The sequence below is a fragment of the Giraffa tippelskirchi genome, chromosome 13 (genome assembly GCF_054371585.1).
Source record: "Giraffa tippelskirchi isolate mGirTip1 chromosome 13, T2T-mGirTip1v1.2.pri, whole genome shotgun sequence".
Classification (NCBI taxonomy): Eukaryota; Metazoa; Chordata; class Mammalia; order Artiodactyla; family Giraffidae; genus Giraffa; species Giraffa tippelskirchi.
The window spans coordinates 90,525,621-90,540,053 of record NC_137287.1 but is presented as its reverse complement, the minus strand read 5'-3'; the positions used below and the strand labels follow the sequence as shown (position 1 = coordinate 90,540,053).

General features: G+C 42.5%; 1 non-coding gene across 1 annotated transcript; it reads right to left on the bottom strand.

Moving 5' to 3' along the window:
* Positions 1 to 13,710: 13,710 nt before the first annotated feature.
* LOC145533565 (U6 spliceosomal RNA) lies at positions 13,711 to 13,815 on the bottom strand. Its single transcript, XR_014074167.1, has one exon. It is a non-coding gene; the product is annotated as a U6 spliceosomal RNA (small nuclear RNA).
* Positions 13,816 to 14,433: the final 618 nt, after the last annotated feature.

Below are 14,433 nucleotides of genomic sequence, written 5' to 3'. Positions count from 1 at the left end.
CTGTCTCCACTGGCTCCAACTGAACCAGCTGGAGGCCATTGTCTGTCTTCCTGGAAGCCAATTCCAGGAAAGGAAGGTTCTGTGCAGCTTAGCAAGTACCATTGTCTTTTGTACAGCAGAAAAGAGCTGGTTGCATTTCTCCAGTGTTCCACACACATCTTTCCAGCTCTGTGCCATATCAGATCCCATGCCATGCTGAGGACTAATGTTGGATGTGGACCAGTCCATGCTCAGCACATACTTTGGGTCACCTGTGGTAAGGACTGATAGTATCAGTCTGGTCAGATATCAGAGATGCCCAATGCCATGAAAATTGTTTTTGTTTGTTTGACAGATTTAAGGCAACCCAGGTTCACATACACAAAATAGTAAAAATAATCAACAACTGGATCAAAAAGAAGCATGCATTAATTCCCTAGCATCAAATAAGCAGGCTTAAAATACAGAATTTTCTATAGACGTTTACAACATCACAATGAATTCAGAAGCTTGTTTATCTGGATTTTCTTTTTTCTTCTGAGGGTTTGTTTTTTTTTTTAATGATGTTCACATGTGACAGAAAATTCAAACATATAAATTTTGTATTAGACAGCAGTTTGGAATTGTAATTCCAGATATTTTTCTCTGCTTCATAAATGATATTCCCTGATAACTGTTCTGCCACATGGCCTTAGGCAAGGGGGCAAGTCAGGGACATTGGAAAAGAAGCAGCAGGGGATATCCCATTCCGACAAGAAAGAAAAGTTAGAGGAAGCACTGCCAAGCTAGCCACATGTGGGAAAAAATAGAGAGGAGGAGTGAGCAGGTGAGATTCCAGAGTTCTTGGAATCCCATTTCCTTCCCTTAAGGCAGAGTTGGGAGGGTTGCTGAACAAGCCCCCTGATAAGCAGGGAGGACTGTGGAACATTAGTGGCTCCATCACTGCACATGCACTGGACTGGGGCACATGCTGCAGGGGACTTGGTGAAAGTAGGGGCTTCATTAGACAACCTGGGCTACACTGACTGCTGAGGGCATAGCGAGCGCCTGGGTGCTGCACAAGCCTGCCCTGTTATTGCTTTATGTTTATTGTTTTATTCTTCATAGCCACCCAGTGACGTAGGTACCATTATTACTCCAATTGTCCAGAGGAGAGACTGGTCAATCAGGAGAAAAGTAATGAAGTTCTCAACACCAGCATTAGCAGGAGTGACAGGGGTGGAGGGGAGCTCCAGATCTGGAAGATAGTGAGCAAAGGAAGCTGTAGGCTTCAGTTGTTGCGTGCAGGCCTTGACTGCATGGTGTGACAGAAAGGGCGGTGTCCATCATGACTCCTAGGTTTCTGTCTTGAGTAACTGGGTGAATAATCCTGCCATGTGCTGACATGAGGGCATATACTGATTTTCCCTTTGGGACTGTCTGGTCTGAAGTGTCTGGGAAACACCTAACAGGAAAGTCCCATAAGCAGCTGGATATATTGGTCTGGGTCTGAGCAAGATGTTAGGTGGAGAATTCAGAGTCATTATCACATAAATCTACCTGCTTACACACACACGCAAGCCAGGAAAGTTCTTTAAGTCATTGTTACACAGTCAGAAATTTCAATAGCAGTTAATTAGTGTCATAAGCCTATTTTTAAAATGCAAAATCTTCAGGACAAAGTTTCGATAGTGCTTACTATGAAATTCTAGAGCCAAAGGGAAGATGTAAGAGGTGTTACACAAAAAAAGATTTCTCTAGGTAAAAGGTTAGGGACATGTTAGGTCAGAAATTCTGACCAAGAGCATATTGGAAGCGTTGGAGAATTAGTAATAAAGGAATATGTCTAACTTAAAAAAAAATTTCTTGTCTACACACTCATTCTGGGAAATGCTCTAGTAAGATTTTGATCCAATCAGTGACTTACATCTCAGTGTGGATTAATTTCTGATTCAAGTGTTGAGGGAGTGGATGTCCTGATTGACTAGGAGTCAGTCAGTTCAGTCGCTCAGTCGTGTCCGACTCTTTGAGACCCCATGAATCGCAGCACGCCAGGCCTCCCTGTCCATCATCAACTCCCAGAGTCTACCCAAACCCATGTCCATCAAGTCGGTGATGCCATCCAACCATCTCATCCTCTGTCGTCCCCTTCTCCTCCTGCCCCCAATCCTTCCCAGCATTAGGGTCTTTTCCAATGAGTCAACTCTTCACATGAGGTGCCAAAGTATTGGAGTTTCAGCTTCAACATCAGACCTTCCAATGAACACCCAGGACTGACCTCCTTTAGGATGGACTGGTTCAATCTCCTTGCAGTCCAAGGGACTCTCAAGAGTCTTCTCCAATACCACAGTTCAAAAGCATCAATTCTTCGGTGCTCAGCTTTCTTCACCGTCCAACTCTCACATCCATACATGACCAATGGAAAAACCATAGCCTTGACTAGATGGACCTTTGTTGGCAAAGTAATGTCTCTGCTTTTTAATATGCTATCTAGGTTGGTCATAACCTTCCTTCCAAGTACAAGCTGATAATTTAGGAATACAGGATGCATGGGTCTAATCCTGTCCCCAATACAGCACAATGGTATGGGGACAAGAGTCCAAGGAAATAGATACAGGATTTAGAGGAGGGTTGAGATGATGCCAAAGAGAAGAGAAACAAATAACACTTTGCCTAGCTTTGGCCCCATACCAGGGAAGGACAAGTTTCTTGATTTCCTCTCCTCTCTTCCCTCCGTGACAGGAAACGCAGGCTGAGTATGCCCCACAGTTCAGCAGCATGCGTGTATGTTGCATTAGCCTGGGATCCTGAACACAAAGTTCCCTCCCCTTCCATCTGTAAACCCACCCAGCTTCTGGGCAGATTTCTCTGTACTATGTGGCGTGATCTTCCAGACCAGCTATGTCTGCTCCAGGGCACTGCATAGCTAGCAGAAAAGCAGGCTAGAACTTTCTGGCCATCACCCCACCTACAGCACTTAAGACATTGCTTTGTACTTCTGATTTATGTTCCCTTTGTCTTAGTCTGTTCAGGCTGCCATGACAAAACACCACAAACAGAGACGGCATAAATAACAGAAATTGATTTTGCACAGTTCTGGAGGCTGGAAGTTCAAGATCACAGTGCCAGCATGGTCAGTTCCTGGTGAAGACTCTCTTCCTGACTTGCAGATGGCCACCTCTCTGGGTCCTCAGCCTTTTCTGGGTGTGTGCTCTTGGAGACAGAATGAGCTGCTTTTCTTATAAGGGCACCAATCCCATGGCAGGCATCTCACCCTCACGACCTCATCCAAGCTTAATTACTTCCCAAAGGTCCCATCACCAAATACTATCACATTGAGGGCTAGGGCTTCAACATATGGTTTTGGGAGTCACAATTCAGTACCTAACATCCTTCTCTTCACCAGGACAGAATTTAACCCTAACACTTGGTTCAGAACCTAGCACTCATTAGGCCCCAAGTGATACATGGACAAATAAATAAAAATGACTGAAGTATAACACTGCATGTCTGTTCCCTGTCAGAGGGGTCAGGTCAGGGCCCACATGCTCCTGAATGCCTGAAGTGGGCCCCAGAGAACTTGGCAAGGCTGAGTGATGGAGTGAGGGCTCTTTTCCAGGCTTCTCAGAAAACTACCTCTTAGTGTTGAATGAATGGTACATTATGTGATACAATCTCATTTTTTTTCTTATCTTCAAAATGATGGAAAACAACAACATTCTGTAAAGGCATTATCCTTCAATTAAAAAATAAATAAATTTTTAAAAATGTCTTTTTAATCTGCAACTTCATTACTTTAAGGAAATTTAGAATATAGATAAGCAAAAATGTACAAAATAAAAGTAAAGGTCACAATAATCCCTGAGAGGTGACACTGATCTGGTTAGGCTATTTCAGACCTTTCTCTGAACAAAGCATGTATATATATGCTCACATAGTATGTGTTGCTTGTCATCTGCCTATTTCCACTGAATGTCACATTTCAGGAATAACTGCACTGCTCCAGTAGCCTTTTCAGCATCATTTAAAAGGGCCTCTTGGTACTTGGTTTTTGTTGCTCAGGGAGAGCAGGGATGTTGCCCCAGTGTATGAAGGTCGCGGCTCTCCCTTCATTCCCCTCCCAGCACTGGGTGTGTTTCTCACTTGGTGAGAAACTAAGCAAGCTCTGGGGAGGCAGCCTGGGGAATCAGGCAACTGACAGAGTGAGTCTCTTCATCTACGGATACTTTGTCCGAACTCCCTGAGGGCCTGTGTCTAACCTGTAGCCAGTTAGAAACCATGTGGGTGAGGGAAGCACTTCCATTTGGATTCTCCTTAAACGTGAAGGGGAGGTGGGATGGTTAGGACAAACTTAAAGGCCCAGACACTTTCTGCTTATACTCAGAGGACTGTCTTCAGCTCCTGCTCTGCCAAGAAGACATTGTTTATGCATTCATTCATTCATTCCACAAACCTTTACTGAGTTCCTACTATGTGACAGGTGACCCAGACTATACACATCTCATCTATATTTTAAGGGTTCTTGACCATCAGCACAGTGTAAAGTTGAGATGCCTCAAGGATAGTGAGGGCCCTTCCCTGCATGAGATGGGATGCTTCACCAACTGACTTTTTTTGTTTTTAACAGTTATTTATTTGGCTGCGTCAGGTCTTAGTGTTGGCTCGTGGGCTTAGTTGCCCTACAGTATATGGTATCTTATTTCCTTGACTAGGGATCAAGCCCATGTCCCCTGCATTGGAAGAAGGATTCTTAACCACTGGACATTCAGGGCAACCCCACATCTGCCTTTTTGAACAAGATGACCTTCAAAGCTAACATTGAAATTTAATGAGTGCTGTAAACACCCACTGGTGCTGTTCTGACCTCATAAACTAGCCAACTTCTTCCATAGTGTCACGACAAACTCAGGGCTTCTTTCCACAGCTGGGTGAGCAGTGAGAGGGAGTGAGGAAAGAATTTATCAGTCCAGGGCCAATGACTTCCTAGACGGTCTGGTGGCATCACCCAGCCCTGTGCTGAGTCACCACTGGAATATCCCAGTCCTGGCTGCTGCCCTCTCATGGGCCACAGCCCTACAGCCTCTGCCTAACTCTACATCCTACCCATCTTTTCAAGCTGAGCCTGCCACCATTCCTTTAGTGGGCACGTCATGGCTCCCTTGGTTATACTGAAATGAGACCATGAGGGCTGGTGCCATTTGGAGATGTGGATATCTTGGTATGCAAATGAGAATGGATGTAATCTGAGTCCTGAGCAACCTCAGAACAAAATGGTCTCACAACCACTTCATCATGCTAAATAAACAAAGCACTGAACAACAACAACCAACATTTGTTCAACAGAACTTCCAGCTGGTGTATGGACAGCAGGTAATTTCACTCCACCCTTGAGTCTCACTCTGCCTCACTATACCTCCCTTCCTCTTCCCCAGCTTCCTTGATGCCCCATATCCCTGAAACACATCCAGCAGTGAGCCCTGGGCCTTCGCTCTCACCTAGAGCTCCAGTCCATCCCTGCTTCTGCAGCTCCACTCACTGCTCCCTGTCCCACTTTCTCTCTGACCTCAGAGATGGAGGAAGAATCAGAAGTGAATAATAGCAAGTGGGAATTTGTTCTTTGAATGAAAGTGAAGTTGCTCAGTCGTGTCTGACTCTTTGCAACCCCATGGACTGTAGTCTACCAGGCTCCCCCATCCCTGGGATTCTCCAGGCAAGAATACTGGAGTGGGTTGCCATTTCCTTCTCCAGGAGATCTTCCCAACCCAGGGATTGAACCCAGGTCTCCCACATTGTAGGCAGGCGCTTTACCGTCTGAGCCACCAGGGAAGCCCTTTGGATGTTCTTTGGATATTGGATGTCAAATGCCCATTCCAGAAGTTGCCTCAGCTAAGCCATCCACTCTGGCCAAGGGAAACAGTGATTGGAGAGGAAAGAGGAAGGCAGTGCTTGAATCAAAACTGGATTCTTTTAAGGGCCAACCTGGCCCTCCAGAATGTTCTTCTTTCTCCTGCTTTTCCTCTGTATCTGCCTATGTGGCTGTGAAGCAGTCATGTTAAGAGGAAAAACAAAACAAAAAGCAAAGCATGAGATCCAGGCATGCAAGGAGCTTCAGGGGCCTTAAAAGAAAGGGTTACATAAACCCACAGAGTAAAATTTCCAAGGTATCTTGCCAAGTGAAGAGCAGATTCTCACGACCACAACTGTTAGCTAAAGGAAAGGCCCAGATATGTGCTAAGGAACAGGCGGCATCAAGAAAGGCTGTGGATTGTCAGTGGACCAGCAGAAAATAGATTTCAACAGGTGTAGGGCAGGACTTGAAGGACAGGAGCATGGGATATCTATTATGCCTAAAAATGGAAGGTATCAGAGAGGTAAAAAAGCATACAAGCCAATCTGAAGGAACTTGCACTCACCTAAGATTGAACAGTTCAGCACCAAAACAGATAATAGACTGAAGCATATTATAATGATACAAGAAAAAAATGAAAGAACAAAAGCCCTGCATTTGTCACCACTAGAAGTTACCAGGGCAAAATTCAGTTCTTTGACAATTGGTAAACAAATGGACAGAATCAAACATTTATCCTTGATAAGATCACCTACATAGCAGGAAAAGTGGTGTGTGCACAGTCGTGTCCGACTCTTTACGACCTCATGGACTATATAGTTCACCAGGTTCCTCTGTCCATGGAATTTTCCAGGCCAGATTACTGGAGTGGCTTGCCATTTCCTATTCCAAGGGATCTTCCTGATCCAGAGGTGGAACCTGCATTTCCTGCATCATCTGCCTTGCCAGGTGGGTTCTTTATCACTGTGCCACCTGGGAAGTCCCATAGCAGGAAAACCAAGTAGTTAATAAAGAAAAATTTCCCTTTATAGAAGAATTCCAGCTAATAGAAGCAAAAGGAATGATAGAATTAGAAAAATTGCCATCTTGCAAGCATTAATGATGGAGAAGGAAATGGCAACCCACTCAAATATTAATGATGGAGAAGGAAATGGCAATCCACTACAGTCCATGGGGGTCACAAAATCAGACACGACTTAGTGACTAAACAATAACAAACAACCAGAGAAGGCAATGGCACCCCACTCCAGTACTCTTGCCTGGAAAATCCCATGGATGGAGGAGCCTGGCGGGCTGCATTCCATGGGATCGCTAAGAGTCAGACAAGACTGAGCGACTTCACTTTCACTTTTCACTTTCATGCATTGGGGAAGGAAATATTTAATTATTTATTATTATTTTTATTTATAAAAATATTAATATATTTAAACTTACCTTAAATATTGTCTTTGAAATATGGTGTGTATTTTGCAGTTAGAGCATATTTCAATTTGGATTTTCAACAGTTAAAGTGAAATGTAGTCCTACCAAAACTATAGATCTGTGACTAACAGAAAAAATTTTTATATAGCTTCAGCTTTTAACTTGATTGGAATTCAGTTCTTAAAGATTCAGTTCCTCAGTCACACCAGTCACATTTCAAGTGCTCACGGCCACACGTGACTGGCAGCCGGCGTGTTAGATCACCTTTCCCCTCTGTTCTCTCAGGTGTGGATGTTTTGTGAACTTTTTGTGCCTCTGTGGACCTGAAAGTGGGGAGAAGGGGCTGTTTCCTCCCCCACTCACTGTTGCTTTCCTGGAACATGCTCCCTTCTTCTCACCAGGAATTGTTTCTCCTACCATCATTGTGGTGACAGTTATCTACCAAATTCTGGGTATGTGTGTGTATACTCAGTCGTGTCTGACTCTTTGCAACCCCAAGGACCCCGCCAGACTCCTCTGCCCATGGAATTTTCCAGGCAAGAATACTGGAGTAGGTTGCCATTTCCTTTTCCAGGGAAAGTCTGGGTAGATGAGTTTATTCCTTGAAGTTTCACTTCCTGAATCACTGAAACTTTCTCTAACCCTCCCTAGTCATATTCCTTGGTAAGATCAATATCTTGGTAGATGATATTAACATTTCCAACACACTGGCCTCCCAGCTCTCCATCAGTGATCTTGTCTCCTCAGTTGTACGTTCCCATAGTCACATCTCAAAGATGTCCTGTCAAGTACTGACACCCTAATAAGTCCATGTGGGCTCAGTTGCCCCATGGCATGTGGGATCTTAGTTTTCAGACCAGGGCTTGAACCCCCATTCCTTGCATTGGAAAGCAGATTCTTAACCACTGGACCACCAAGGAAGTCCCTCTGGCCATCTCTTGGATCTATGTATTTACCTACAATTCTTTGTGTTTGCAACACATTGTCATAAAAGGATACTTCATCATAAACCTTTAGTGTAGAGTTTTCCAGGATGCCAGGAGTATTAACAGGGAACAGTTTAATTGCACTGTTCTCTGGATGACTTCCCTGGTGGCTCAGACAGTAAAGCATCTGCCTACAATGTGGGAGAGCTGGGTTCGATCCCTGGGTCGGGAACATCCTCTGGAGAAGAAAATGGCAACCCACTCTTGGCTGGAAAATCCCGTGGACAGACGAGCCTGGTGGGCTACAGTCCATGGGGTCACAAAGAGGCAGACTTGACTGAGTGACTAAACTTTCACTTTCACTTTTCTGGATGAAGGAACTTCAAATGTTGTGTGCATGTGCTGCCATCTTGTGGTATTTTGAGGACCGTGTCTCTGATGTAGTCTGGTGCTGTTTGCTCGCTTGGTGAGGTCTAACATCACTTTGTGGCAAATAGACAGGGAAAAAGTGAAAGCAGTTACAGATTTTATTTTCTTGAGCTCCAAAATCACTGTGGATGGTGACTGCAGCCATGAAATTAAAAGACTTTTGCTCCTTAGAAGTAGAGAAGGCAATGGCAACCCACTCCAGTATTCTTGCCTGGAAAATCCCGTGGACGGAGGAACCTGGTAGGCTGCAGGCCATGAGGTTGCTAAGAGTCAGACATGACTGAGCGACTTCACTTTCACTTTTCACTTTCATGCATTGAAGAAGGAAATGGCAACCCACTCCAGCGTTCTTGCCTGGAGAATCCCAGGGACGGGGGAGCCTGGTGGGCTGCCGTCTATGGGGCTGCACAGAGTCGGACACGACTGAAGCGACTTAGCAGCAGCAGCAGGTCCTTAGAAGAAAAGCTATGACAAACCTAGACGGCATATTAAAAAGCAGAGACATCGCTTAGCCTGATTACACAAAGGACTGTATAGTCAAAGCTATGGTTTTTCCAGTAGTCATGTATGGATGTGAGAGTTGGACCATAAAGAAGGCTGAGCTCAGAAGAATTGATGCTTTCGAATTGTGGTCCTAAACAAGACTCTTGAGAGTCCCTTGGACTGCAAGGAGATCAAACCAGTCAATCCTAAAGGAAATCAACCCTGACTATTCATTGGAAGGACTGATGCTGAAGCTGAAACTCCAATAATTTAGCCACCAAATGCGAAGAGCTGAAGCACTGGAAAAGACCCTAATGCTGGGGAAGTTCAGTTCAGGTCAGTCGCTCAGTCATCTCTGACTCTTTGTGACCCCATGGACTGCAGCACACCAGGCCTCCCTGTCCATCACCAACTCCCGGAGTTTACTCAAACTCATGTCCATCGAGTCGGTGATGCCATCCAACCATCTCATCCTCTGTAGTCGCCTTCTCCTCCCACCTTCAATCTTTCCTAGCATCAGGATCTTTTCAAATGAGTCAGTTTTTCACATCAGGTGGCCAAAGTAGTGGAGTTTCAGCTTCAACATCAGTCCTTCCAATGAATATTCAGGGATGATCTCCTTTAGGATGGACTGGTTGGATCTCCTTACAGTCCAAGGGGTTCTCAAAAGTCTTCTCCAATGCCACAGTTCAAAAGCATCAATTCTTCAACACTCAGCTTTCTTCATAGTCCAACTCTCACATCCATACATGACTACTGGGAAAACCACAGCTTTGACTTTGTTGGCAAAGTAATGTCTCACTTTTTAATATGCTATCTAGCATAACTTTTCTTTCAAGGAGCAAGCATCTTTTAATTTCATGGCTGCAAACACCATCTGCAGTGATTTTTAGAGCCCAGAAAAATAAAGTTTGTCACTGTTTCCCCATCTATTTGCCATGAAGTGATGGGACCAGATGCCATGATCTTAGTTTTCTGAATGTTGAGTTTTAAGCCAACTTTTTCACTCTCCTCTTCCACTTTCATCAAGAACAACTTTCATCTTTAGTTCTTCTTCACTTTCTGCCATAAGGGTGGTGTCATCTGCATATCTGAGGTTATTGATATTTCTCCTGGCAATCTTGATTCCAGCTTGTGCTTCATCCAGTCTAGCATTTCTCATGATGAACTCTTCATATAAGTTAAATAAGCAGGGTGACAATACACAGCCTTGATGTACTCCTTTCCCGATTTGGAACCAGTCTGTTGTTCCATGTCCAGTTCTAACTGTTGCTTCCTGACCTCCATACAGGTTTCTCAAGAGGCAGGTCATGTGTTCTGGTATTCCCATCTCTTTCAGAATTTTCCAGAGTTTGTTGTGGTCCACACAATCGAAGGCTTTGGCATAGTCAGTAAAGCAGATTCTGTTTTTCTGGAACTCTCTTGCTTTTTCCATGATCCAGCGGATGTTGGCAATTTGATCTCTGGTTCCTCTGCCTTTTCTAAATCCAGCTTGAACAGCTGGAAGTTCACGGTTCACATACTATTGAAGCCTGGCTTCAAGAATTTTGAGCATTACTTTACTAGCGTGTGAGATGAGTGCAATTGTGTGGTAGTTTGAGCATTCTTTGGCATTTCCTTTCTTTAGGATTGGAATGAAAACTGACCCTTTCCAGTCCTGTGGCCAGTGCTGTTGGGGAAGACTGAAAGCAAAAGGAGAAGAGGGTGGCAGAGGATGAGATGGTTAGATAGCATCACTGACTCAATGACATGAATTTAAACACACTCTGGGAGACAGTGAAGGACAGGGAAGACTGGCATGCTGCTGTCCATGGGGTTGCAAAGAGTTTAACACAACTTAGTGACTTAACACGGAGAAGGCAATGGCACCCCACTGCAGTACTCTTGCCTGGAAAATCCCGTGGACGGAGGAGCCTGGTAGGCTATAGTCCATAGGGTTGCTAAGAGTCGGACATGACTGAGCGACTTCACTTTCACTTTTCACTTTCATGCATTGGAGAAGGAAATGGCAACCCACTCCAGTGTTCTTGCCTAGAGAATCCCAGGGACGGGGGAGCCTGGTGGGCTGCCGTCTATGGGGTCGCACAGAGTCGGACACGACTAAAGCGACTTAGCAGCAGCAGCAGCAGTGACTTAACAACAACAACAACCTTTCTGAGGATTACAAACTGCATATTGCATACACATACATCTTACACAAGCACCCATAAATCCACACAGAAAACTTGTGTTTCACAAAGTGGGTCACTTTGCCCGTGAAGTTATTCACAGGTTGTTCTAAATGTAGGAGAACAGATGACAAGGCTCATCTCTGCCAAAGAAGGAAAAACACATGCTGCTCGGTAAGCCTAGGAGGCTGCCCTACTGAGTCTGTATTTCCTAAGTGCTTTGGACTGAAGCAGATTTGGAAACTTTAAGGCCTTACAGATGCAGTTCAATATCTACCAATTATAGACTGAATTATTCAGTTCTGCTAGTGTGTCATCATTTTTCTTTCTGAGCCTCTCAGCATACATCCTGACTCTGCTCCAATCATGTATTCATTCTCTGGAAAGTCACAAACAGTCTGAGTCTAAACTGCAGCATCTGTCCTCAGATTTCTGTGGACATTCAACCACTGAAGGGCATCTATATTGTGCCTAGGTTGGAGCTATTATGAATAAGGCTACTATCAACATCTGTGTACAGGTTTTTGCGTAAATTTGAGTTCTCATTTCTTTTGGGGCCACAGCTTTGTAGTAAAGCCTGAAGTCAGCAAGCATGATACCTCCTGCTTTGTTCTTTTTTGTCATGCTTGCTTTGGCTATTTGGTCTCTTTTTTTGGTTTAAGGTCATTTTAGTTTTGTGAAAAATATCATGGATATTTTGATAGGTATTACATTAAATATGTAGATTTCTTTGGGTAGTATGGTTATTTTAACAACATTAATTCTTCCAATCCATGAACACAGGATATCTTTCCCTTCTTTTCTGTATAATCTTCAATTTCCTTCATCAATGTTTTACAGTTTTTAGAGTACAGATATTTCACCTTCCTGGTTAAGTTTATTCCTAGGTATTTTATTCTTTGTGATATGATTTTAAATTGTTTTCTTGCTATCTCTTTTTGATAGTTCATTACTAGTGTATAGAAAAATATTTCCCTATATTAATCCTTTATCCCAAGACTTTACTGAATTCATTTATTGGTTCGAATAGTTTTTTGGCTTACAGACTTAAGAGTTTTCTATATATAATATGTTACTGCAAATAGTGACATCTTTACTGTCACATCCCTTCCAATCTGGATACCTTTTATTTCTTTTTCTTGTCTAATTGCTGGCTAGGAATTTTAACACTATCTCAAATAGAAGTGGCAAGAGTGGATTTCTTTGTCTTGTTCCCAACTTTGAAGGAAAAGATTTCAGCTTTTCACATCGAATATGATGTTAGCTATGGTTTTGTCATATATAATCTCCCTCTTTGATGGGAGGTTTTTTAAAATCATGAATGGATGTGGAAGTTTTTGAAATGCTCTTTAAATCTGTTGAGATTTAATCTCAACATGTGATTTAATCTCTCCTTTTATTAGTGTGATGGATCACTTTGATCGATTTGCAGATATCAAACTATTCTTGCACCCTGGAATAAATTTCACTGATTGTGGTGTATGATCCTTTTAATATATTATTGAATTTGGTTTGTTAATATTTTGATGAGAACTCTTGTGTCTATAGACATCAGAGTTATTGGCCTGTAATTTCCTTTCTTTTTGGTAGTATCTTTTTCTGGTTTTGGTATTAGGGTAATGGTGGCATCATAGAATGAATTTGGAAGTGTTCCTTTCTCTTCAGTTTTCTTTGTAATAGTTTGAGAAGAATAAACTTCAGCTTTTATTATATTTGTTAGACTTATCCTGTGAAGGCTTTTGGTCCTGGATTTTTGTTTGCTGGGAATTTTTTTTTGTTTTATTTTGCTTTGTTTCGAGAAAGAAATGGCAACCCACTCCAGTACTCTTGCCTGGAAAATCCCATGGACGGAGGAGCCTGGTGGGCTACAGTCCATGGGGTCACAATGAATCGGACACGACAGAACAACTAAACTTTTTGTTTTTTGCTGATTCAGTTTCACTACTAGTGATTGATCTGTTCAGATTGTCTATTTCTTCCAATTCAGTTTTGGAAGACTGTATGTTTCTGGAAATTTATCCATTTCTTCTAGGTTGTTTAATTTGTTGGCATATAATTGTTTTGTAGTATCCTTTTTATTTATTTAATCTGTTTGACTGCATTGGGTCTTGGTTGCAGCACACAGGGTCTTTGTTGCATCATGCAGGATCTTTCACTGTGGTTTGTGGACTTTCTAGTAGTGGTACATGAGCTTCAGTAGTTGCAGCATGCAGGCTCTCTAGTTGCAGCACATGGGCTCTGGAGCATGTAGACTCAGTAATTGTGGTACATGGATTTAATTGCTTTGTGGCATGTGGGATCTTTATTCCTTGACCAGGGGTTGAACCCATTTCTCCTGCATTGCAAGGTGGATTCTTAACCATTGGACCATTTATCATTTTTTCACTCCCTGTGATGTTGATTATAATTTCTCCTCTTTCATTTCTTATTTGTTTATTTGGGTCCCCTTCCCTTTTTTTCATGTCTTTCTCTTTTTTAAAGTTTGGAATGCATCCAAATATGCATATCATTTTGCACAGGGGCCATGCTAATCTTCTCCATATCATTCCAATTTTAGTATATGTGCTGCTGAAGCCAGTACTCTCTTCTTGTTTTCTTAATGAGTCTGTCTAAGATTATGTTTATTTTTTCAAAAGACTAGCCCTTTGTTTCGTTAATCTTATCTATTATTTTTTGGCCTCTATATTATTCTTTCTGCTCTGATCTTTTATTATTTTCTCCTTTTACTGATTTGGGACTTTGTTTTTTCTTCTTTTTCTAATTTCTTTGGATGATAGGTTAGGTTATTTGAGGTTTTACGTGTTTTTTGAGGTAGGTCTGTATAACTATAAACTTCCCTTTAGAATTGCTTTTGCTTCTTCCTGAAAACTTTGGAAAGATTTATTTTCGCTTGTCTCAAAGTATTTTCTGATTTACCTGTTGATCCTTTTTTTTTTAAGTAGCATGTTGTTTAGTCTCCACATATTTGTGTTTTCCCCATTTTTCTTTCTGTAATTGATACCCAGTTTCCCTTCTGTTTGGAAAAGCTACTTAATGTAATTTTTATCTCTTTAAATTTATTGAGACTTGTTTTGTGACCTAGCATGTGATCTATCCTGGATCTATTCCATGTGTATTTGAAAAGAATGTGTGTTCTGCTGTTTTGGATGGAATGTTCTATAGATATCAATTAAGTTTAACTGGTCTGATATGTTATTTA